This window comes from Ixodes scapularis, unplaced genomic scaffold (genome assembly GCF_016920785.2).
Source record: "Ixodes scapularis isolate PalLabHiFi unplaced genomic scaffold, ASM1692078v2 PGA_scaffold0__279_contigs__length_252992795, whole genome shotgun sequence".
Taxonomy (NCBI): Eukaryota; Metazoa; Arthropoda; class Arachnida; order Ixodida; family Ixodidae; genus Ixodes; species Ixodes scapularis.
Window position 1 is genome coordinate 85343058 of NW_024609835.1, and position 26644 is coordinate 85369701.

General features: G+C 45.6%; 1 protein-coding gene across 1 annotated transcript in view; it reads left to right on the top strand.

Moving 5' to 3' along the window:
* Positions 1-12368: 12368 nt before the first annotated feature.
* Positions 12369-26644, top strand: part of LOC115316492 (neuronal acetylcholine receptor subunit alpha-10) — a 686776-nt gene continuing 672500 nt past the window's right edge. Inside the window, exon 1 of the mRNA XM_040218145.1 lies at positions 12369-12997. The gene's annotated coding sequence lies outside the window, so the exon portion shown is untranslated. The remainder of the gene's footprint in view (positions 12998-26644) is intronic.

The following is a 26644-nucleotide window of genomic DNA, read 5'->3' on the forward strand; positions in this document are numbered from 1 at the left end:
GGTCTGGACAGTGACAATTAATTTGAGGGATGTATTTTCGCTCACAAAATTGTATTTAATTACAATTGTATTTGAAATACCCACGTTGTAGTATTTAAATACGCACGTCAAATACATTACCCAATTTGCATTTACATACAAATGCAAAATACACAAAATATTTAAAATACGTATTTCAAATACTTGTATTTGAAATACTGCCCATCCCTGGTTTGGAATGATTCAGCATCTGGCGAGCGTCAAGTCTGCACGCGGCCAAACGCACGACAGAAAGCAACAATTACGTCCGAGCGTCTGGCTGCCGAGCGCCGAGCCTCAGTTTCCATATAGGGCACGCTCCTTACGTAAACAAATATCCGCTAGACAGGTCGAGCACGCGCCCAAACGGCCATACGTATGCAAAAGGCCGCCGCGCCGCACGCACCACTCCAGTAACATAAGCGACGTAACCGCACAGCCGACACCACGCACAGCACACTGCACTGCATGCGTACAAAGAGTGAGTAGCATTTGCGCTTGCGCCACCTGCGCTCTGTCCGAAGCGGACACCGTAGTGCGCTGCGAACACGCGAAGAACGCATGACGTCAAGGAGCCAACGCCGCGTCGATGAAAGAGAGAGAAAGAGTAATGTCGTCTAGACGCACGAGTAAAACAAAACAAAAAAAAAGTGTCGACGAAATGTAGTAATATGGTGGCTGAGTAGTAAGCTCTGTCGAGCATCGAATGTCGAAGAAACGATCTTTGGATGACACATCGATGAAACAAATGTCGAAGAAACGATCTGCCGAAAAAAACATCGCAGTGTCGATGAAACAATCTGTCTATGAAACCTTGCTCGACGAACTGATTGCCCATTATAAAACTGCGCGTCCAGAATGACGCGGCTTGCCACATGAAAAGTGGCGCGCCCTACATGATCGAGAGCGCGACAAAGAACGACATGGGGACGGCCCCAAACCCCCAAACCAAAAGTCATGCCAAAGTCAAACCAATCCAAACGAAATCAATTCGAGGACGGCTGCATGTATCAAGATAATAAATGCTGACAGTATTTTATAAAGGCCGAGATGACTGAAAAACAATGCCGGCCGATGATTCTCCCTAAATCGCAGACTACTCCGGCAAGCACGGTCGATCAACAAAAGCAGAAGCAACTCGAGTGAGACGAAAACTCGGCCACCCCGGCCTCTGTTCATAGAATAGCATACGACTGACAGACACCACTGTCAACAGGGATTATGGTGAGATTTCAAACCGTCGTCACGTGAAACCACCCTACCTAATTAACCGTTCTTTCTCTCCCCCCCCCCCCCCCCCCGAAAAAAAAAAAAAGAGGGTCGATGCATATGTTTACTATATATATATTCTGCATAAACTACCGTAGAAGTACCTGTGGGTGGCACAAAAAAAGAAACGGGGGTGATATATGTAGTAATTGTTTATCTGTGTACAAATGAGCGAGGTATGCACAGCGAGGCGATGTTCTAATCACTGCGACGTTGTCTGTGTAACCTGTCGGAAGGCGCGTTTGTGTTTTTCCGGCGCCCTTCTCAGCAAGCGAAAGTTAAACGCACCCACTTTCGTCAGCTTGCATTTAGTTTCTTTCGTAATTCATCCAGGTTTACGAAATTTGGTAGAAATGTGCGGAGCATAAACATTAACCTAGTCCATTTCTTTCAAATTGGATTAGTGGCTCAGAAGTTCACTGTATTGGGGTAGTTTCCCCGCCGCACGACTCACGCGAAGACAAACCAAAGGCTTGAGAGAAACAAAAGAAAAGCACAAAGAAAGCAACCGGCAAGCGTGATGACCTGTGAGTGTGAGGACCTGTGAGTGGGATGAGCGTGAAGACCTGTGTGAGGACCGTGAGGACCTGCGAGTGTGAGGACCGTGAGGACCTGCGAGTGTGAGGACCGTGAGGAGCTGTGAGTGTGAGAACCGTGAGGAGCTGTGAGTGTGATGAGCATGATGACCTGAGAGTGTGAGGACCGTGAGGAGTTGTGAGTGTGAGCGCCGTGAGGACCGTGATGACCTGTGAGTATGAGGACCGGGAGGATCTGTGAGTGTGATGACCTGTGAGTGTGAGGACCGTGAGAATCTGTGAGTGCGATGACCTGTGAGTCTGATGATTCGTAATGACCTGTAAGCGTGATGACCGTGATGATCTGTGAGCGTGACGACCGTGATGATGACGGCGAGTGAGTTTTGGTTTTGCGTTGAACCATGAGGGTGAGTCTGGGTGATGATCCTATTTTGAATAAATCGTGATCGTGAGTGGGCGTGCGTTCCGATTGAGGAAAATATGCTGATCATGAGTTTGAGTGAGGACAGCTTAAAATGCCGACCTATGCTTGCAGCAGATCAAAAGACGCACTTGCTTGCCGGCAGCCCGCGGCGATATGTCCTGGCTGTTGGCCGTTACAGCAAATCAACGGCCGTTTTTGTCTTTGAAGCTTTTACTTCCTCTTTCTTGGCCGTTTGGGGCTGCTCTGCTTTCTCGGACGTGTTCGCCGAGCTTGTTTCCTTTGAGCTTTTTTCAAACCTTCTGTACGGTCCCGAAGGTTTCTTTTTGCGCAGTTCCTCCGAACTATCCACCCTACGGGAGCAGTACTCGTCAGTTAGATTAGCTGCCATTTGGCTTATCCTGAATCCACAAACGCATCGGTTCCGAAATAGTTCCGTAGAATTGTTCAAGTACAAACAGCTGAATAACACTGTTTATCGTCATACGCGCTCGCGCTTTTGAGCCATTCCTCCAGAAAGCTCATGGCTTTGTACGCAAACTCGGCGTATGACTCCCCTTGCTGACGCCTTGTTTTACGGAATTTCAGTCTCAAGGCTTCCGTGGACAAACTATATCTTTGCCTAAGCTGAGTTTCACCTAGTCGTAGTCACGCGCCTCTTAAACAGTCATTCATGCGATTACGTCTGCAGCCTCGTTTGGGAGCAACGTCAGGAGCCGTTGCGACCAAGTGGCTTTCTAACCCCTGGATTTGTACATGTCATCTCGAAGTTTACAAGGTACAAGCTGATGTCGTTTCCAACGAAAAATGGATGCATAAAACAGCGCTTGTCGAAGTTTTCGAGACGTGTGGCTACCTCAGATGCGGCTGCACCTTCTTCAAGTTTGTGCAGTTGAAACGCTTAACTTTAACTCGATTTCACGCTCTCTTAATTGAAAAGAGACCGCCTTCCAGCATTCCTCTATTTCGTCATCTGCTGCCCCGCATTTGTATACTGCGTCAACAATTTCCTGCTTGCGCATTGCCTTCTTGGCTGTTATGCCTAGCTCTTAAGCCAGCATAACGAGCTCGGGTTTCGCTAGCCACGTGAGATTTATGACTGCCTAGCCTTTGAAATGTCAAAGATCACACTACCTTTACTTTAATCCAGCTAAGGCTCCCAATGATAGCAAGGAAATCGTGCGCTCACAAAATCAGGCACCAGGCCGCCGCCGACGTGCGCTCCATACCGCCACCACCGCTGCCACCGCTGCCACCAGCTGTTACGTTTCCGGCGGTTCGACGACGGAACGGCTGCCGAAGGAACAGACAGACTCTCTTTCTCTGCTGGAAGAACGATCTGTCTTTATTATAAAAGCAAACTGGCTTTTAAGGATTCTGTATCCAATCAGGACCGGAAAAAAAGAAAGAAATGCAACCCCGCGCTGCTCGAACTAATCTTATCAGGAAGCCCAGAAAACGCATAGCGTAGCCCAGCACCGCAATTGTTACAACCCGCTAAATCAAGCTGGAATAAGCAGACCTCGCGATAACACAATATGGAGATACGTTTTTGTTTCACCACTCCTCTCTAAGCAAGTCCACTTAAATTTGCGGTTACAAGTAGAGTTATGAAAACATTAATCGTTCATCGGTGTTCAATTACGCCTATAATTGGTCGCTGCCAGGCACGTACCAGGGGTGGGGGCCCATGGGGCCCGCCAAAATGGTCTCTCATTTAAGACATTTTTATCGCAAATTGCTGGGCAATTGTGTTGCATACGTGAAACTTTCTAGTATAACAAATGCTTAGCGATGCTCCCAGTTTCCAGACGCCAGACGCCTTCGTTCACGACGATTTTCATCAAATAGTTTAACGCGTACCCTGTCCAGACTTGATAGTTGTTCCCAGAATGAAGCGATACTACCGCTAATCGGGCTGATAAACCTGACGATCTTCTAGAGCCAGCGGCGTAGACTCTCCATTTTTCCGGTTGGGGGGGGAGGGGGGGGGGGGGGCGGGCAGGCTGAGTTTTCCTAACGGGGGGGGGGGGGGGGGGGGGGTGCTGCGCGTTACCTTTTTGATAGAATTAGAGGTTGAAGCTAACGACAACACGCTGGTATTTCATTTCCTATGTATTTTGTCAATAAAGGCAACGTGGGCGTTATTTTGTTTACATGCCGCTACAAGAAGCTCGTTACATGGCACGTGAACAGCGTCTCGGTAAGGATCATGGCCCGGGCCCGGGAGGGGAAGGGGGCTCTGCCTCCCCTGGATTTCACTAGGGGGGGCACGGGCCCCGATGCCCCCCTATAGTCTACGCCTATGTCTAGAGCCTTCCATACTCGCGAGCTCCTCTACCTTAGTAAGCACAGGTGGCGCGCTTCTCCTCGTTTACGTTCCTCCTCCTCACCTTCCCGTATACCAATCAGCATCGAGAAAATCACTCCTCCACTCCAACCTTATAACCAACCAGTGTCGAGCCTCGCGGTAACGTTTTCATCTAGGCTTCGCGCAAGGCCGAACATGTAGCCAAAGGACGTTTCACGTTAAACGGTGAGTCAATGTAGACCACGTGTTCGCAGTTTTTGTAACAAACGCTTTCCGTGGTGTTGAACTGTGGCGCCGGTGGGAATACAAAAAAGTACCTTTCTAGGCAAAAAAAAAAATAGTGAAAGACGGAAATAGGTGGCCAAAAGAAGGAGAGTTTTGTCAGTTGAAGTAGCATCAAAATGGCAGAACTTCCAAGAGCGGAAAAGGGAAGGGAAGCGTCAGCTCTATTGCGGGCAAATTTGGAAGCACGGGAGTGCAGTCGGTGGTGGAAATAATTAAAAAGATAGGAATGCGGCAAAAAGGTTTTGGGAGCACTTTAAATCGCAGGGGAGAAAGACAGATGGTCTCCAACACTTACTGACCACACAAAAGGGGAGAAGAGTAGAAGGGGAAGAGGGGGCACGGGAATATATAAGGCAAACAATCGAAGAGGGTTTTCCCCAGCTTGAGCAGAGGGGGGCAGTGAATGGCACGGGGACGTTTCGGCATCCTGTCGAAACGTCACTGCGGTGCATTATGGGAGGTTTCCCATAATGCACTGCGCGGACGTTTCCGCACGGTCACGTTTCGGCACCGCGGTGACGCGCGCGTTGCATTGTTACACGTTTCCCGTAATGCACCTCGCGGGAGGGAGGAGGAGGAAAAGGAAGAAGGGGAGAAGGGGGAAGTAGGGGAGGAGGGAGGAGGAGAGAAGGAGGAAGGAGGAGGAGGAAGAGGGGAGGGGGCGTGAGCACGAGAGGGGTAGATGAGGATGGAGAAGGAGAGGGCACGGATGAGGAGAAGGGGCATACCGTCCCCTCCATACCCTCCCGTCCTGCTCCTCAAGAGCTGCGCTCTCGGCGTGGCAGAGAGTTCTAAACGTCTTTCTTTTTTTTTTTTATATACAAACGTAATTTTCCCCTAATACTAAGCGAAAGGCACCTCTGTACATAATGTTAAGTCGTGAATTTCTTTCATTAAGTTAGATAGGTGTTGTACGCGAACTGCCATCTTGAAGCTGGGGCCTTGTCAAGCTGCATCTATTGCAGCTTTTCGCCCCAGCTACTATCCTTCGTTGCGAAATAAAATTGATTGATTGATTATTTGATATATTTATTGATTGATTGACTGATATTTTGTAGATTGTTGTGGATAAGGATATTTGAGCAATCGATTGCGTGGAAAGAGCCAACGGCGCTCAAGTTAACGAGAGACTGAAGCGCCTCTATATGAAAAGCCCCGCCTTGTCCTCTTTCCCTCGACAATTTCTCGCTCTTTTCTCCCCTCGTGAGTCTCTTCCTATTTCATGTAAAAACTAGCCCCTTCTAGGCTGCCCTTCCGTCAAGCGCCGCGCTTACACTCTCGGAGAATGCGAGGCCGAAACATGGGACGGCACAAATGGCGGACGGAAGTGGCGAACCAAAACGAACGGACGTTCGACATATCAGTGGTAGTGGCAAGAAGAACATTTTTAGAGGGGGTAGAGAATTTTTAGATAGTGTAAGAGTGTGTCCAAGGATCAATAAGTGGCGCTACTTTTAGTTTAGAGGGGCTTTTCGAGAGACCCTTTCGGTGCGATGATACGTCACTGAAGACATGGGTTCGCTAATTCAGAGTGTGTCATGAATTAGTAATACAGAATGACGGGGGAAACGTTTGGTTGCCAAATCTCAGGTCGTGGTTACTAGACTGTCGACATCTTCAAACAAATGTCAAACTCTTCCAGTACACTCTGATCCAAACTAAAACAAAGCGCCCCCTATAGTTCAGTCTCGTCGCCAATACTCCATTTGAATTCAAAGTACGAGCTCAGCGAAAGCTGCAAGAGCGAGGTCCGGGCTTTCAGCTTACAAGCCTCGTTCAGGGCAGAGTGCTCGTGATCGTGGTTCCGGATTAACTCGCAGAGGAAGTGAAACCAACTACAGGAATCGGTGGGATGGTGTGTATAAAAATGCTCGGGGATTTCAGCGGCCCGCATACTCTCTATACAAAAGTTATGCGTGGGATTTGTGTGGCTTAAACATCTGAATTTGTGCCGCCGCCCTGCGAGGCTTCAAGCTTTTGAATTCGAAACCTTTTATACTTCGTTGCAATTCTTTTGAATTTCTTGTTTAGAGCATGTGTGAAAATATTACGGAATTGACTTTCGAGGAGCCAAATGTGATGTTCTCTAACTCTCTGATTTCGACATCTAAGATATGTATTTATAACGCCTAAATATTCGCTCGTGTACCGAATTTCATGAAGGTTTCTTCGTCATAGTTGGGAAATTTTGAGGCGCGCAATTTTCTGCACACTATTGAGCAAGTTGTGGAAGGCGTCGCGAAAACGTATTTCTTTGCCATTTATATATCGTGGGCTATATATTCATATATACAAATTTTCGGGGCTCCACTGGTCGGATTGATCTGAATAAGGAGAAATAAATATAACGATAGGAAATGTATCTTTATGTTTGGTTAAATCTTGTCCGAGGGAACTTCGGAGCAATCGTAAACGTACCCCATGCGCCTAGTGCCGTTCCGCTCCTTGAAGCGTTTTTTTTTTTTTTTTATACACGTATTTTTGTTTGTGTATGTATATTGGTCCCGTGGAGATTCTCTTGTACTTCAACTAAAGTAAGAAGCAAAGGCGCAATCTTTTTTAGTGTAATGTGTTTTTGTTGTGTTGGAACTGGCGTCGAAAAAGTGGATTTCAAAACCCTGAACTCGGGTTTGCGAAGTTTTCGCTTAACGTTTGGGGAAACAGCGTTCCCTGACACCTGACAGGAAGTGCGTCGCTCCCAAATCGTTCAAACAAGGCGCCGTCGCAGTATTGACTGTTCTCTCGGAATATTGCCTAAGGCGACACTTTTAATTAAATCTTGTGTTTAGAGTTATCGGACTAGTTCATAATTTAAATATCATTAACACGGATGGTGACCACAAAAGCCGAAGCAAGAATTAGCCCGTAGGGCTCGATATTTTCACACCAAGAATTACGAAAGGCTCGTTGACTGAAGAAAAATACAACACAAATAGTGCAAAACAAGCAGAAAGTGACAAGACCAAAAAATGGGAAAAAAGATTAGATTATAAAAAAAGTACTGCTAGGGCAAGCTTAACTTTACAGTTTAAGTCTCCACTGCCCCGCCCAGGAACGCACTTACAAATTCCAGTATCATTTTTCGTGACACCCCTCAAATTTCAGTCTGAGTTTTTCTTTCTTATTAAAAACGCTGTTCTAGTGAACTTCAAGTTAGGAATTCTACAGATATTAAAAATAAATATTAGATATTGCGGGGCGAAAGGCCCCTCTTCCCCCCTCCTGACTTTTCGCGATTCCCCGAGTTTTTCGACTCCAGTGCATTACCAGTCATACAAAAAACGGCGATACAATTTTATTTCACACTTAATATAAATGGGGCGCTTCAAGTAAACTAGACACCTTCGAAAAATAGAACGATCTTAAGGGCTACGTCGAAAACAACGCCTAGAGAACGACGTCTAGGGCAGCCTCTAGGACGACCTCTAGGACGACATCGTCATTGAGCATACGATTGAGCGGCGCGTGCTCGATGACTTATTTGATGGCCCTCTTTCGGGCGCCACGACACCGCTATTTCGCCTTAAAAGAATCCATTCCAGCCGGAATTAGTGTTCGTAATGACTAAAGTTGATTTCTTTCTTAGAGCACATAATCTCAAGACGAGGGCGGAGTTTATACAGTTTAGCTGCGACCTGTACATTGTTTTCGTCCATGTCACCACAAAAACATCAGGTTCGCGTTTTTCTTTTTAAGTTTCTGAGCCGCTTTGTTTTTTGCATTGCCAACCCTAGGAAATGCACGAGTATTGGCGGCGTATCGATTATGAGGCCGCTTGTTCCTCCACCGCGTTAGGGGAGTGGCCGCTGTATTTGAGATTCTCCCATTGTTTTCGGTGACAGGTAGTGCTTGGAAAGACAAGCTTGTGCGTGTTGCCTGAGTTATGAACGTCAACTTCGTCAAGTATTCACTCCTCCAAGTTCTGAAATGCAAGATAATTTTGAGAAAAATGTGCGAGAAACCACGCGGCAATCGCACGAATTTTATAACATGAACAAATAGTTTTGTCTCTTACGTTGAAAAATGAAGCACTGTCTGGTATTGATCGTAAAACAATTTTCAATATGCTTTTACCAATACCATATCTTCTATTTTAGTCTAACAAATACCCTGGTTACTCGAAGATAGCACAAAACAATTTTGCCATGTCCTGAATTCTATACGATTTTCGGTTGACTTTTTGCGCAGGTGTCCCAATCTTTAGGCGTGCTTGTGGTTTTTGCCTACGTATATTCACAGCTCGAACATAACTTATGGGAATTGTAAATCCAGAAATTCCAAATAAATATTCTCGTACGCGTCCAGCTTGCGCGATCAAGGTATCCAATAATTTCCCTGCTTTGATGGGAAGAGCGAAACAACGTTTTTGTTGCTTTTTTTTTTTTTTCATGGCAAAGAAAAGAAATGGTATATTTCTCATCACCTGTTTAGTATACCGGGTGATTCAAGGAGACGGCAGGCTCTTTAAATTGACCGGAAAAATCGGTTTCTTAACCTATCGCGCTACGACTTTGTGCAGCGTTGCCCACAGATGGTGCATTTTTTTTTTTTTTTTTGTAAAATTTGCAAAGAGGGAATTACCTGAGGAAAAAGTAAAGAAAGAAAAGGGCTTAGCTCCTATGGAAACGCAGCGACGCCACTGGTCTTCAAACAACACAGTGCCGTTCCGCACGGGAGACAAGAGATGGCGCAACAAACGCCGCCAACGAACGAGCATACGGCGCCGAGAGCAGGCCTATTTAGCAGTCGATCTTTTCGACTCAAAAGCGGCGCGCGTTCCGCAGGCGGCGACAGTCACAGAAACAAAAAAGACAGGCGCGGTAGCAGCAAGGAACTGCAGTTCCTTGTCTGCGAAAGGGCTGGCTCTCGGCGTCGTATGTTCGTTCATTGGCCGCAGTTGCCGTTGCGACCGCTTGCGCCATCTCTTGTCTTCCGTGCGAAACGGCGCAGTGTTGTTTGAAGACCGGTGGCGTCGCTGCGTTTCCCTAGGAGTTAAGCCTTTTTCTTTCTTTAGTTTTTTCTCAGGTAAGTTCGCTCTTTGCAAATTTTACAAAAAAAAAAATGCACCGCCTGTGGGGAACGCTGCACAAAGTCGTAGCGCGATAGGTTAGGAAACCGAATTTTCCGGTTGATTTAAAGAGCCTGCCGTCTCCTTGAATCACCCGGTAGAAGCGGAACGCTCATGAATCTATTTGTGAATTTTGAGACTGCTGATATAGGTCAATCGTATTAAACCCGCATAAAGAACAATTAGATGAAACCGGCATTATTGTACTTAAAGCAAAAACACACGGATTTATCTAATGTCATCCTCTAACTTACCCTCACCCTGCATGGTCCTCATATTCAAGTATACGGTGATAGAACTTCACGGTTCGGCTCTCGTATTCACCATGAATGTAATTCAAAAAAGTAACTGAGGCTGTTGCACACGTGACGTATATCGTATATCGTGACGATATACTTCACGCATTTCTTGTCCCTCTGAAGCTGATAAAGGATACCTTACCTCAAAACTGGTGAATTTTGTACAGACTGCAAAGCATCTCTAGACGTTTTTTGTCTTTATTAACAAACTCCAGTGTACTCACATTTATACGAGCGCATCGACTAAAGCGTAAATTTGATCGCACGATATGGGCACACTAGATACTGAATTAAAGCTGCAGTGGATTCCCGGACAAAGGGATCTTTCCGGAAATAAGGAATTCGGTAAACAGTCAGACGGGCACGCACAATGGAAAGGAATCCCGCTTTCCGAGAGCAATATTAAGTGTCAGTGTGTATCATTTCAAATGAACGGCAACCGACATATAGTTTAACGATGCAGGATGACAGTTCACTTTATACCACCTGGGTTCCCAATTGTATTTATATGTCGTAAATTGCCTCCCAAGATATTCGAAATGGCTATTCACTGTTTGTGAAGGTTGACGTAAAATTGATCAAAATTACGGTATAATTTAGGTTATGAAGGGCAACCACATAATGTAAGTAATTTTATTAAGTTCACCGCAGTTGGTTGCAACTCTAAGAAAGTTAAGATACCTTAGATAAAGTCATTTTTACCCTTCGTGATTGCTTAGACATTATTACAATCAATTGATGACGCAAAGGTGTCGTCGAGCACAAACAGGCTTGGCGATAACAGCATCGCGCAAAATGGGCCGATTGGATGAAGCTCCTGATGGTTTTGGCGGAAAGGTACGCTTCTTTGTTTGCGGGCGTAAAAGGAATGTTTAATATCTCTTAGTGGGCTCGAGTTGTTTCATGCACAATGTGCGTTGCATCCTGTGTAATTACTACTGAGTGATGGATGTTGAAAACCTCATGTTAGCACTCGTATTGCACTGGAAAAATATACCGTTCACTGCGGAAGTGTCGAAACTCCATTAGAAGGTATAGCTAACTTCCCGTTTTTGAAATATGCACAGAACAAATCTGACTTCTTTTTCTTTTTTGGGAAAGGGAGGGGGGGTTATTGCATCTAATACTTATTTTTGCTTTGCTTTTAAATGCATCCGTTCGTTTCTCTGAATGGTGCCTTTAGATTAGAATCTGTAATAATTTGTATTCATTATGGTCGAGTAGATGGTAACCATTTAGCGCAGTCAACATCTTTATTAAAATGCTTGTGTCAAAGAAGAAGGCGTTAGAGCAACAATTCGTGTATTCAATTTAATCTAGGATCAAACCGACATCTGATACGTACGCAATCGACTGTTTAAATTGTACGTAAAAAACAAATTTATACCGTTGAACCGAACATGACTTGCATCAAAAAAAAAACACAAACATGTGTATAGGCTGTACGAGACATACCCAAAAATCGTTTATTGCATAAATGTTTAGTCTGCGGCCGGGGAGTTACTCTAGTCTCGAAAAGGGCTCCCATATTCCCCCCCGCGCAAATTATGCAATCGTACGGTACGCACAATAACCGCCAGCCCACCTGGTATTCGTTTCGAAAAGCATCAAAATTGCGAAGCACTCGCGAACGAAATCACCGCGTTCCCCGCATCCGCACAGCTCGGCTATCTCGTTAACCAAGGCCAATCCCGCCGGGCGTGCGCACCCGCGGGCTCCGGCACCGGCTGCAAGGTGCCCCATCAGCGGCGTTAGATTGACGGTCCCAAAAACGGTCAACCCTGGCGCCCCTAGCGCTCCGACGACAGAACTCGTCGTAATCATGGCTCTCCCAACGAATCCTCCTGACCAGTTAATAAAACCGGAGGGGGGACGCCCCCGCGCACAGCCGTGCCGCAGTCGGGCGTGATAGGCACCTGTGCAGTGAGCCGGAGTAATTAAATTGTACCAAACTCTTGCCTGCGGAAGCTCGTCTCGGCGCGAAACGCGGAGGCATAACCCAAAAGATCGAAAATGAACTCCACCCGACCCAATCCAGACACACTCCGGCAAAACTTAGTTCGAGCTTCGCCCGCACCGTACCGCCGCGGGCGCTGCGGGCGCACGGGGGCAAGGGAGAAAAATATGGAGAAGGGGAAGCAATAGGGTAGGGAGAGGGAAGGGGAGGTTCGGCGTGGAACGCCAGAGCTCGTACATCCGCAGCATCCGCATCACTTCAACCGCTCCCCAGGTCGCACGTGCGCTTTCTTCCAACCCCATCGCTGTTGTGCTCCGCGCGCTGCGGCGCTTCTGGCTGTTTCTGACAACGTTCTTCCTTGGCTTGCGTCTCGGCACGAACGAGAGATTGCGCCGTTTTCTTGTTTTCGCCGCTCGTACCGACATCGTGATTTGAAAGAGCGATCGCGTAAGGAAGTAGATTCAACGCCAGTTTCGTTTCGTGTGTGTGATTCGGGCTCCTGTGTGCGTGTGTTTCTGAAGTGCTCGTCCATCTGGGCGGTTCATGGAAGGGCGGCTCGCAACTGCTCTAAGAGCGTTCGTGCTCTGACTCTGAGTAGAGGCCGATTATTAATATTGCGAGAACAGGAAAGAAAATTGGCCTCGCTGATGTGGAGGGGACCTACGTTTGACGACTGAAACACTCGTAGTTTGAAAAGTTGTAGAACGGTGTCGGAAGAAGCGTCTTCGAGACGAACGGACGTTCGTGATATTGTGGATTTGGAGCATCGGAGTGGTTCGAGAGGACTAGGGAACTGCAGCCGACAGAGCTGTCTTTGCGGGGACAACATTAAGGTGAGTTGAGCAATGTTTTTGTTTAAAATTTTGTTGTTTTATTCGCTTCACAAAATTCTAGTTCGGATAAAGCGTCCACTATACGCACATAGAGCGTAGTTGGAGTCAAATCGTTATTCCGAGAGTCCACTCTGCAGTGGAAGGCGGCATCGAGGATTGAAACAATATCAACAAAGCAATAATCTTAAACGAATATCCTAATACTGCATTCCCTTTTTAAAATCGGTTTTAGAAAATTTGTTAGACCGGCATGCATTCGTGAAGGAATTACGACGTAAACTTATGTCTCGCCTAATTTTTTGCGAAGTTCAATCCAATAGCATAATGTATCACAGATTCAAAATAAATCTAAAATGGCCGGCATGATATATGCGAAAACAAAAAAGAAAAACGTTCACGCTATGTAGATTAGATACTACGCCACTTCATTTTGTTGCATTTTATTTTAGTCTTATTGCCTGTGGGTCACTACCGAAGCGCTTCAGTCGTTCGACCGTGCATTCAAGGCAGCCGCTCTACATCGGATTTCCCACCACATGCTGCAGCGGTAAATACACCCCTTTGGTCGTACCTCTTCACGTTCGCGACGTCATTCGCGTTAAATCTTCGATCAAAAGTTCAAGTAGAAGCTGGAGAAGAGAGAACGGGTAAGGGGTCAAACCTATTCGACTGTTTCACCAAATTTAACCTACGGAACGCTTAGAAACTAATTAAATATTCTGGACTGCCCGGAAAAGGCATGTTTCTCATTTAAATAACGACGTACACTTTGTTTCCTTCTCGTCTTTCTCACTTGTGTTGCACTTGGGATGTGATCGCACTAGTATTGATATTTTCTTTCTCGATAATGCGTCCATTCTCCGGTGCGACGTATAATCTAAATATATTGACTTTCTCTTTAACTATTCATTGCAATCATGCTGCTGTGTGCGTGTTAGGATCAAGCGGCATTTAACCCAACAAATGACTAATAACTAAATAGGTGGCATGTACGTGAGCGAAGTGGTGGAGATCTGACATATTAAGGCTAACATATTGCCAGAAAAATAAATATCACACAGCTCCATTATCCTTTCTTCCTTTTCTTTTATTTTTTCGGGAGAGGGGGGGGGGGGGGGTAGGTGTCTGAGGTATGGTTAAGTTGGTCGAAGCGCGATTGAATGCAGAACACTATAAATAAGCATATCTACAAATTACCCGGAATGAACAGGGACGATGTAAAATTATGAAGTGTGCAGCATTAAGCTCTGCAACTCGCATCCCTATCACTGTAAAAAAAAGCTCGTGCGTCTACTTTCCCCCGCATCACTTGGAGAGCCAATCACGGCAACCTGCGAAGACTGATCAGCAAATGATGATGCCTAAACTAATGTTTAGACCAAGGCACGCAGTCTGAGTTGTGACATTAAGCAATGCAAGCGTGACGTTTTGGATTGCCTAATGTTACAGCTGAGACTGCGGTTTTTGGCTTAGACATATGTTTCGACATCCTCATTCGCTGAGCCGCCTCCGTAAGTTGCGGTCATAGGCTCCCCGAAAGTTCTGCGGGAAAGTAGACGCACAGACTTTTTTTATCGAGGGTAGCAGTCGGTCAAGAGTTTTGATCATAATTCCTGCTCCCGGAGCCGCTTTAAATTAGCTTCGCTTAAATTATCCGCACTTCGTTCCCCGCGTTTCTTGTGTTAGCTGCCATTGTGGCGCATTGTGTAGAGCAGGCGTAATTGACGATTGAAACATGCGAGTTCCCGGTATTTTAGACACAGTGTCAGGAAGCGGAGAAGATATTGTTTGTCTTTGTCGCCGTCAGTTTTAACATTTTTGAACGACGGAAAACCCGTTTCTCGATATTTGAAATTAAACTTCAGATAACTGAGCAAGCGTGAGCTCAAGCACCAAGATTTACACCAGGTGGCGCAAGCTAGCGCCTGTTATTCAAGGTACAGCCGTTAGCATCTATTCATTGGTGCTATCGTTACTCTGCAGCGTGGCTTACTTTGTGACTATAGTGCCACGAATGTTTACGAAAGCCCACGTCTGAACCTGAAACGCTCAGAGTGCGAGATGTGCCTCAGACATTGCAAGAGTTCGTGCACTAACAATGATTCGTCACGAAGAGGAAACCGAAATGTCTGCTTACCCACTAAGTGTACGCAAGTGATGACGCAATCATTGTATCCGATTTGCGAGTCACATTTCGCTACAATAAATTTAAGTCGTCGTTAAGAGCTTTGAGTGAGGTAAGGTCGTCCGATCGCTTTGAGTGATAGTGGTCGCGTCAATGGTCGGTGCCCCGTTCAAGCGACCAAAGACAAGGTTTACGAACAACCAAGTATTTCAAACATTCGATGATGATATAATTTACTACCTTGACTCGAATTTTCGATTGACAGATAAAGATGTCATTCTTCCTCTCGAAGGTGAAAGAAAGAAAATGGTGCGTTTTTTCCTCAAATTACTCCAGCTTCCTAATTATGTCGTTTTTTTACAAGAAGGACAGCTTGAAGGTCAGCTTAAATATTAGAAAAACTTTGTCTGCTTGTCTAATGTTTAAGCTGACCTCCCTCTAAGGACATGTACAGCTCAACTTACCGATGCCATGAAGAGGTTTCTGAGATCGCCAGAATATAGCGATAACTTACTCTGCCGGCTCTAAGCATCCTAGAAATCCAGAAGTCATAACGATGCGTGGCTGATTTTCCTATTAAAAAAAACAATCAAAGATCGAACGCACAAAGGCAATCTCCGGCGATGGAACGAGCGTTGTTCCGGCAGCCAGGACTACATGTGACCAATAGAAACGCGACATTTCGCTGAGATTGCTAACGCCGTTATTATGCTCTGTGTATTATTTTGTAGATGATGAAAGCAAATATGAGTAGTCGCAAAATGTAATTTTAGCGGAGGGGCAACATAATACTGCAATAATTAACTCAAAAACGTCGTACTATGGTTGTTTTCTTTTTTTTTTTTTTTTTCCTTGCGATAGTGATATGTCCGGTCGTCAGTTCTCGAGCGCGCGCTCGCTGCGCTGAATCGTAGTCCGGGCTGTATGGGCAACGAGCCGCGGGCCTTCGAGATATCACTCCGCGGTTCTACCTTTTGGGGGCGCGAGGAGCTTTCGCTTGCTATTAGCTGACAGTGGTACTGGTTTCGAAACTGCCTCTCCAATCGCCGGGGATGACCTCATGTTGTAGCGATCTTTGATTGTTGTTGTTGTTGTTTTTATTAGGGAAAGCGGCCGCCTATCGTTTTGATTAAAGGATTTCTAGGACGCGTAGAGCCGGCGGACTGAGTTATCGCCATATTTAGGCGGCCTCAGAAACTTCCTCCGGGCACCTCTAAACCTGCTATATGCCTGTTTTGTTGTTTCTAATGTCTGTCCTTCCTTCGCTGTGCATTGCCGTCACTGAATCAATGACACCTCGGGAACTGTAGGGAAAATTGTTTTACAATAAATTGTTGAGTGTTCAGCTGTTTTCAAGTCCTCACTTTCTGCTCAAATTGTATTTATCTCCTGACACTTACCTTTGCGTACCTTAGTTAGCAACATTTTTATACTGATCTCAAATATACTGAACTCCCTCCAGAATTTGTACATATATTTCTTCCAGAAAAATTTAACTTCAATTATCCACGCGAAGCGCAAGTTCGTCCGCTTCTTTTGCGGGGGTTGTGGTGACGTCACATATACGCCGAGCACACATTGGCTCTGACTGAAGGGTAGTGGATAAGCCCCAAAGCAAGCATGCCTTGAGGTCTACCCACTATCCTTCAATCAGAGCCAATCAGAGCCCGGCTTTCTGACGTCACCACAACCCCTGCGAAAAAAGCAGACAAACTTTCGGTCCGCATATGTCTCGAAGGCTGGATTAGTTTGAATATTCGCACCCCATACTTCCATCTCTGTTTGCTTAAATCGCTTTAGTTCGGACTCTATCAAGGGGGTCTGCATATCTAATGGAACGAAAATTACCATAGACTTCTTCAGACAGATATCAACATTAAATATCGAAGCATTTTTGTTAAAAATGTTACAATATTCAGCATTTATCTTCGTTATATACGCAGATGTCTGGATAATAAAGGTGTAAAAAATACATCGTAAAACGTAATTTCTTTTATATTAAGTTTCCGTAAAATCCATCATGTTTTATTGCTTCTATTCCTCTGCCGTCTTAGGATCTTCTTAATAAAGACATAAATTATATCCTTTGAACAATTAAACAGGTGCATTTCTCATTAAATATCGGTCAAGGAAAACACGAACTAAACAATTCTTTTAGCCCCAATATCGACCGATAGATTGACTAAAATAAAATTAATACTACTATGAATAACAGAAAAATGCGGGGGTAGGGTTTTACCTTATACAAAGGGTGGTCATAAAGTTCGCATTATTCGTTTCAAAAATGAAGAGTACCGCCCCAGTCTACATGGTGGGACAAGCCTGCCTCCCTGCAGTCTCAGCTCATTTAAGATTTCTCCCACAGTGTCCGATGAATCGCACATCACGGCGGTCGCCGCACGCATGGTACCGCCATTGCTCTAGCCCGCACGAAACTAGCGCCGAAAGGGATGTACAAAGGAACAATAGCAGCTTTGCAGAGCCAACTGTGAGGACTTATATCGTCGCCTGACCACCATGAATCACTTCTGGGTGTACCTGTACGACCCCGAAACGAAGCAACAGTGCGAACAACGGAATCGCGAGGATTCACCACCGCTGAAGAAGGCGAAGACAAAAAACATCATCGGGAAACGTGATGGGGAACGTTTTGTGGAAATATCATGCTCGCGAGCACCAAAAAGTAGCAAGAAAATATTTCCCTAACCTACTGACTTAAAATTACGGGAAGCCGTCTGGCACCACCGAAAATTGACCACAGGAGAGCGTTTGCTCGACCATAACGCATCGGCTCATTCTGCGCAGCAGTCGGTGGTGCATGCGGTTACTTTATAAAACTATGTCCCGCCCCTATTCAGCCAACATTTCACCCAGCGGCTCCATTTTCTTTTTTTCTTTTTTTTTTTTTTGCGTAAAGCAGTACTTGGGAAAATATTTGAGAACGATGACGAGCTGATTGTTGACGTGGACCACATCCTCAAGAACCAAAATGAGGACTTCTAGGAGAAGAGTATCCCTTAGCTCATTCATCAATGGGAGAGGTCTGTTCCCTTGTGCGCCGCATATATGAAAAAAATCAACACCATCACTGACGCTCGTGACCGCAGCTTTGTTTTTTTCTTTGTGTGTGCGTTCATCTTTATGGTATCAGTGCGAATTTTAGTACCGCGCCTTGTATTTAGCACTAAGTACATAGAGAACATTGACAGCAAGTGAACATTGAAACCGGTTTTTCTTTATCCAGAAAATAATTTCTTGCACGCACCCCCCGGCTTTTTTAGCTAGTATTTCTTATACGCTGAACCGTATACAATATCACTCAAAAAAATATCAATCAGCGTTTTCTAGTCGTTTTTCTATCTTGTGGGCCCTTTTATAAAAAATAGTTACAATTCGTTTCTGCCTATTGCCTCACGTTCTTTTCTAACGGTGCATTCCGGATGCTATCTTACGGAACGGGTTACGCTCCCTCCCGAGGCGAGAATAAGACGGAGAAAAGAAGCCGAAGAAAAATCGACAACAGGAGGCAAAAACTCAGTGACGTCGTTTGCATCACTGTTAACCACGTTTTCTGTTGCCCGCTAAATTAACAAATTCTACTGACTCGCCGCATGACGCAATCATTTTTAACTCTCTGTTATAAAACCTCTGACGCAGTTTGACGGTTGTTTTTAAATGCGTTCTTTCTAGATGACACCAAATAAAACAAATAATAAAAATTACACGGAATTATCGAGTATCATATATGTAAGAAAGAAAAGAAGTTCAGTAATATTTATTTTTTTTAATTACAGAGTGGAACACTAGACTTGTCCGAAATCCACCTTGTGCGGTGGTGTGTTCTTTTTTTCATTACCTAATGGCACTGTTTTCAAAATTTCCGTGGGCAAATATAATTATGCGTTCATTTGTGGTGACATTCTCCATTAAAAAGTGCATATTTCCCAACATTTCAAATGGGACCGCGTGACCGTTATTGGCGTTGCATTGAGAACCGTGAAAGAGACAGGGTGCTCTGCATAAAGAATTGCGCGTTTTGATATTTTTTTGCGACTCTGGGATGTACCTGAAGCGTGAATGTCTATGATCACACGCCTATTTGTCCAGAACCTTGTAAGAGCCCTCAAGACGAGAAAAATGAGTGCAATATAAGACAAGGATTATAGTTGTGGTATAAAGTTTATGAGAATGCCGTAAATAAAAACTCCACGTGCTGTATAGATCTTTGCAGAAACAGCTCGCTGGCCGCCGCCATTTTGCGACTCGAGCGACCCCTATCAACCAAAAATTTCTGCCACCCGCCTGAGCTGTGGAAACCGGTCAGCGCGACTCCCCACCTGCATTGTGTGTTCGGAATTCGCCGGCTTTCCTTAAGGCGCGTTCCCACCGGCGATGCGATCTAGTCGCACGATAACTTTCATCGCAAAAGCGACCATCGCAGGCAAAAAGCGACGCGATTTGAGCAGTCGCTAGTCGACCCGACTTTTTTGCGATGCGATCCAGTCGCGGAGCGGCTGAGCCAATCAACGGCGTTCGGAGCGAGAGTTTTTGAGAAACGACTCGCCAACGAAGGTGTTGGACGCGTTGGACTCGCTCATCGCGCACGCCGGTGTGAAGATCTAATTTTTTGCGATGCGATCTAGTCGCATCACGCGACTGCTTACATCGCCGGTGGGAATGCGCCTTTAAAGACCGGCGTACACTTCGCTCTTTCGACTTTTGCTCGTCTTCTCCTTCCCTATATCCTCTCCACGTTTTACTTTGCCCGAACTTGGCTTCCCCTCGCAGCTTAGGAGAAGGGAGCGCTAAGAGGATTATGTTCCCTGCAGAAAACCGAGGTTGTACGTCGGTCTTTAATGGCCGACGTACAACCTCGGTTTTCTGCAGGGCTGTCAGCGCTCCCCTCTCCTAATCTGCGAGGGGAGCCAAGTTGGGGCGAGGTAAAAAGTGGAGAGGATGTAGGAAAGAAGGTGAAGGGCAAATGTGGAAAGCGCGAAGTGTACGTCGGCCTTTAAAAGTGTTTACTCTATTTGTCTGTTCAGGATGCTGTCGTGTTTTTGTAATCTTCCACTGTGAGAACCAGGGAATATCAGGGCTCGTAGCCTGCTGGACCTTCGCAGGAAACGAACGAAGAGAGCGAACGTCAAGCAGCCCGCGACGCGGGCCGTTCGACGTTCTTCGAGGATTATTTCTGTTGAGATAATTCCGAAAAGCCTTCCCGGCTATGTTCCCGGTCTTGGCGAGAAGTAGCTGATAGGGTCCGGGGTATGGGAACTGAATAGACACTATTAGTGAAAAGACGGTGAGTGTGCAGGCGAGCTGGTGGTTGAATGATTGAATAGACACGTTCGTTCATTTGCTTTAGTGCTGTGTAAAAAAAAAAAAAAAAAAAACATTATTCTTTAAAACGTACCCCAAGACAAGCCGGATTCCGTCCGATCGTCGTGAAGTGACTATCGTCGACACGGTATATTGGATATGCTGTGTTATTTGAGACCTTTCTCAAATCCTGTTCGGATAACGCGGCACCGTAGGGTACGTACAATATATGTTGTTTGATTGATTAGACTCGTTGAATTTCATATTGTGAGCGGGAAATACCCATGCAGTGCGGCTATCCTCTGGTGTGGTCAAATATGTTACGCAGTTAAGATCTTTGTAGATTGGCACGGCTGAGTGTATGGTGCCGTTAAAAAAGATCAGCATAAAAGGAAACAGACGTCCCAGTTGCATTTGTTCTGTCGCGCACGGACTCGCTGAAAATAGCTTTCATTTGTTTGTTTTTGTTCCCGAAAATAGTTCAACGCTTTCTTAATAACTTCGGGAAATTCCCTTCACCATAGAACACAAAAGAAAAAATAAAGCAAGGTGATTTTGCCGCAACCAGCGTTCAAAATTGCTCCTACGCAGGCTGCCACAGCCTACTGACGAGAAAACCCACAGCTCAGCGCAGTCGGGCAACACTGGCGTACACTCTCAAAACCAGGGACGCGCGCTGGAAATCGCTTCGTTCGAGACTGCCGCTGGAAAGGTCTATAGCCAGAAAATGTAGACGCCAATGAGAAGGGAGCATCAAGCCCTTTTCCCTTTAGTAAATACCCAGAAGTTGTTGCTTGGCTGTCAATTTGTTTGAGGTATGAGAGTAGCGTTGAAAATATACAAACCATGCAATCACGACATAACTGCAAAAGGTTTCACATTATTTCATAGTTCTGTGATTGGAATGTTGGCATTTCTGTGCAACCTTAAAATTAATGCGCGAGCGAGATTCTCACGATTATTTTGTTATTTCCGAGATTTTTTTTTTTTAGAAATATACATATTTAACGTAAAATGCATCGCAGCCCTTTCAATATACTTAACATCCAACCACACTTTGATCGGGCTGTTACACTAATCACGTGATTTCTGCTCGTAATCTGTAATTAGGTGCCTTTATAGAAAGATAAAATTTTCCTTTTTTTAGAACACCCTTGTGTTCTAAAAACCTGCAGCTGGCAGGCATAAAGTGTTACAATATAAGTAAGACGCTTTGTTAAGTAAGCATCTCAAGATTGACACCATTTAAGGAGCGATTCACAGTAAGCGGAAAGGGTCCCAGTTGTTAAAATAGGCTCTCAACACAAAAGGGTGGTAAAAGCTAGCATGACCTCGAGGAGAGCTAGCGAAGCTTCCATTGTTGACAGCGTCTTCCATTCAATCAGGCGCTTCAGTGTTTCCAGTCAAGTGAAATGGGTTAGCGGAGTCTTGGAAATTGCACGCTGACAGATACGCGAGGCCCACCAAGACACCGCGGTGAGGACGCCACTCAAGATGTCTCGTTAGAAAAAAAGTGTTGGTTGAAGCTTGAAATTGGCCGCGGCTCCTTTTCACCTCTTTTACATCATCGTTGGGGCCGTTGGCGCAGCCTCAGCTTGCCTTTTTGCGAATGCTTCCGGGCTCAGAAGACGGGCTGAGAAAATCGGGGCTTCTGTCCCTTGCTCCGTTAGAATCTGACAAAAACGAAAAAATGAAAAAGTAAAACGCGTCTTCTATTTCTCCGATCCGTTCACCGCGAAGCTATAAGAAATTACTATGTGCGATATAAACGCAATAAGGCGACGTTTCAAATAAGGAGATACAATATGGGATATCGAATAGAATAGGAAACAGTCTGGTGGGGAAGATGGGGAGGAAAACTTTATGCTACGTTTATTTATTTATTTTTTTTTTTTTGGTATGGGACATAAACGTGTCTAGAATCCCGTCAGAATGCTTTGCTCGCTTGCGCGCAAGTGGAGCGGGCGTACGTTATAAAAATAAAAATATAAGCGAGAGCGCGAGAAACACACGTGAACGCCCGGAGCCTTAACGCAGTAAGGCATCGCGCTTTTCCTAGAGTAGGACGAAATCCAGGTTGAGACGCGTCCTGCGAATAAATCTCATAAAAGTGTCAACATGTGGCACGCAATGGGAGACAAAGGCCTGTCAAGGACCCTGTCGGGTATGGCTGATAAGTCGACATATTCTTTTTTTCTTTTTTTTTTTTTTGTTTTCTGTGTCATTTCTGGGTAACATTTATTGTCCATCGGGGCGGGGCGTTCTATTGCCTGCCCGAAAGTCAACACTACTAAATCCAAAATGTCGCAAGGTGTGTTGGCTTATGCTATTTTATGTATTTTTCGACAGCTGCGGGTAAACACGAAGCCATACAAACTCTTTTTTTTTTCCTTTTTGTTTCTTGTTTTGCTTACTCAGGTAAAGATTGAAGACGCGTCTCTAGGATGTGGTGATTGCACGTCGGCTTGTAAATGTGTAATCATTAGGTCATTATAAAAATGTATAGACGAGGTGCGATCAAAAATGTTCCAGCCTTTTCCAGCTTTTCGCATTACGTCATACCAGCGTGTAACTACTTGGTGATTTATCGAATTGCCCGCTGACACAGCGTATGTATCTGCCAAGGGTATGGGCGAAAAGGCTTAGAAATTCACGTCGTGCGTGAGTTAGTTCCCAGGGCTTCTTGTTACTGTGTTAGACTTTCCGAAATTCTACGGTTGCCTTGCTATCACTGCGTCGTCGTCCAATGCATACATAATTCTAATAGGCATAAGAACAGCCGCGGAAAGTAAGCAATGAGCACAGGAAGCTGCAGCGCGAGTATGGCTGCATTGTTATTGAGCTTCACCTTTTCCCCGGGGACTCTTATTTAGGACGTCAGTCGATTGTGAGCTTGAATCGCGAGGTCTTTATATAAGATTCATGGTCACGTTTATGCTCACACCTATTTCGTCTAAGGCAAGAGGCCCGATTCCAACACGGTGCACGTGCTCCTTAGAGATTATAACTGCAAGGTATGCGATTGCTTCATGGCATGTGAAGGGTAAGTAAATTTCTACGGGCCACCGCTCAAGATGCAGCACTCCCATACCGAGAGCTTACCTGCATACACATCATTAAGCTCTTCATATATACCTTCGTAGTGGTGAATATTTTGAGGAGGCAAGGTGATGATGGCCTGAGCCAGCTGAATTCAACCGTACAAGTTTGAGTCAAGTTACAGCCCACCATAACCAAGCCTAGCCAAGTCGCCCCCCCCCCCCCCCCCCCATACCCATATTACCGTTGCCTACCCAGATAGCGGTGTTGCCAGAACCAGCCGGTATTTCAAGTTTTAAGCCGCTAGACGGCGTCGTCGGCGCCGCAATTCTAAAAATAGTGGCGCCCTTAAAAAAAATAAAATCTATGCTCACTGACAAGGCGTGAATGGCAGGAAGGAGCTTAGTTCTCTCGCCTTCAGCGCGAGCTTCTTGGCTTCAACAACGTGTCGGCGTGTCGTGTTCCTCACGAGCGCGCGCGCAGTTAAAGCACGTCGGTAGGCACGAAGCGCGTACTGCAGGCCGACTGTTTCAAAGACACGCCCTGCCGTTCTCATTCTGTGAATGACTATAGCTGCGTAGCTGTCAAATCCAGTGATTTTTATTTAATATTGCGCCAAGGAAAGTCGTTTTGTGACCACTTGGTGCAGGGCTACACGCGTTTTATTGACCACGTTCATTGCAAACTACTGCAAAGAGATAATATCAATATCTACGTCAAACTTGGAACTGGAAGATGAACATAGACGGGGGAGACCTTCCAGGGGCACATGCCCCTAAAAAGGTGAGAGTATCAAGGAACTTAACGCGAACGAGAATTGGACATTTTTACCAACGTCAACGTCTTTTTCATTGTTGGAGCTCAAGCTGGAGGGTTATGGATGGGTGAAAAAATAATAAACAATTAGCACTGGGACAACACAACCATATCTTTCAGCTAGCAACTTCCCTCTTTGAAGAAACAAAAATCCTAGGGGGGGGGGGGGGGAGGGGGGGGGGGGAGGCATAACAGCAGAATCGGCATTAAGATCATAGAGTCCTTTGCCATGACCACAGCAAACAACAACGTGTGAAACCCTTCCCTCCTTCTGACGAAAATTTCTAAAATCCGAGAAAAACCCACCTCTCTGACTTGCTCTTCGCGTTTTTTTATCTCCACTTCTCCCCCTTTTCCTCCTGGGTTTAGTAGGCTGCTCGCTGTGGGAAATTTCAATCGTATGTTGCTAGTTGAAAGATATGGTTGTGTCGTCCCAGTGTTAATTGTTTATTCTTTCCTAATTCATTACTTGAACCAACACGCTCTTCTTCCAAGCAAGCTGTAGGGTTACCGTGGACGAGATACAGCACGAATCTGAAAGCGTCGTGACACGCTTAAAAATGGAGACTTCCAAGGAGTTTTTCTAAAGTGACAAAAGCGGTGGGAGCGCTGTAGTGACTCGCGAGGGGATTTTTTTGAGAGAGATAGGAATAAGCATTAGCGAAATAAGTACTTTGTTTTGTCTATAACTATTTTCGAAACTTATTGGTCGCACCTGAGAGAATTAATAGCTAACGTACTTGTGTTACTGAAACCCCATGCTTGCAAGGACGTGCCGCACTTCCGGGAACATGTGTTTGGCTATAGATTGCAGTCGCTCATATACTTCTTGCCTGAGCAAAATTATGGCTGCGATCAAATATTTACTCTAGTCACTGACAGGTTGAAAACAGCAGGGAGATGTTTGAGTTGCCCCACCTTCAACGCGAGCCTCCTGCATTCGATAGAACTTCGGTGTCTCCTTAGCATCGAGCATACACGCGCAGCCAAGGTACGACGGAGGGCAACAAGCACGTGCTGGAGGCTAAGCACAAAAGGAGAAGCACTGTCGTTTTTATCCATTCTGTAAAACATCGCTTGATGTTTTACAAGATCACAGTCCAGCGCCCAATCCGCACAGCCAAGCACGCACATATTCGTCGGTACGGAGATCGAGCAGAGCACTCGCCATACGCACGAATGCTAAAACTTGCAGCGACCAGAAGCCCTTCTCTGGAATGGTTCATAGCCTGTTCATAGATAAGTTCAACCGACCATGTCCAATTACCGTTTTAGATTTTGACGAAAAAATTACTTTGTTTACTCAATGCGCATCACGGAAAACAGATTTTAATTTTCAGAAATAAAAATGCCGAAAAATTTTAGATGCACACTCTCAGTCCCAGGCGATTTCTGCGGATTGCGCAAAGGCGGCATTTGGGACACCACTCCCAAAACAACTGCGGCGTATACAAGTTTAAAATTATTTACTGACAAAGTACGTATCGGAAGGAATGTTCCCTAGTATTTACTACGGAGCAACGACGTAGTTACTTTGAAAATAAGAATCGCAAGCCAGGCACATTGCGCAATACTGTTTCATATTGATTATTTGTTTCTTCACATCTACAAACTGTAGGCCGCCCTATTCGAGACTCCAGCAAAGCAGACGGCAACCAGTGGAAAAACACTGAACTGGCCGGAACAGGACCTTTCGGGATTTCTGCTCGTCCTTTGTGGCTTCCGCGTGATTACATCTTGTCGGAGGTTTTCGTGATAGAACGGTTGTCCCCGTGACTCTGTCGCAATTGCAGTATCACCTTGTTGCCAGGTTGCTCTTCCCACAACCTTATTGGCAACCGCGGGAACCGGACATTCCGCGTTCATCAACGTTCATGGGCACCGTGGAGGGACGGTAGGCAGTTTTTCCTTCGCTTTCTCGAAGAAGGTCAAGCCTCTGCAAGGTCGCTTACGACGAAACATGGCCACAGGTTCGAAACCTGGAGGATAAAAAGCTGGGAAAATCATTTTAAACGCAATGCGTGTGCGTTGGGCTGACACATGGCACGGCACGACCTGCGTTAGACCGCCATTTTTGCCCGGTAGTGGCGTCCCCTATAGGGCGCTGAAGCAGCGCATGGGAAGTTGCACGGACGTAAAATCGGAACACACGTTGCACCTTCACATTTACGAATAAGAATCTCTTTCTGAGTATGTTCAGTGGTAACATTCGTGCCGCGTGCTTCAGTCACTTTAGCCGGGGTCACACTTCTCATAAATCATACAAAATAGAGTCTGCAAACGCCAGTCACTGCGACATCCGCAGTTCGAATGCCACCGAGCCAAGTTTATCCTTCAACTCATTGCAA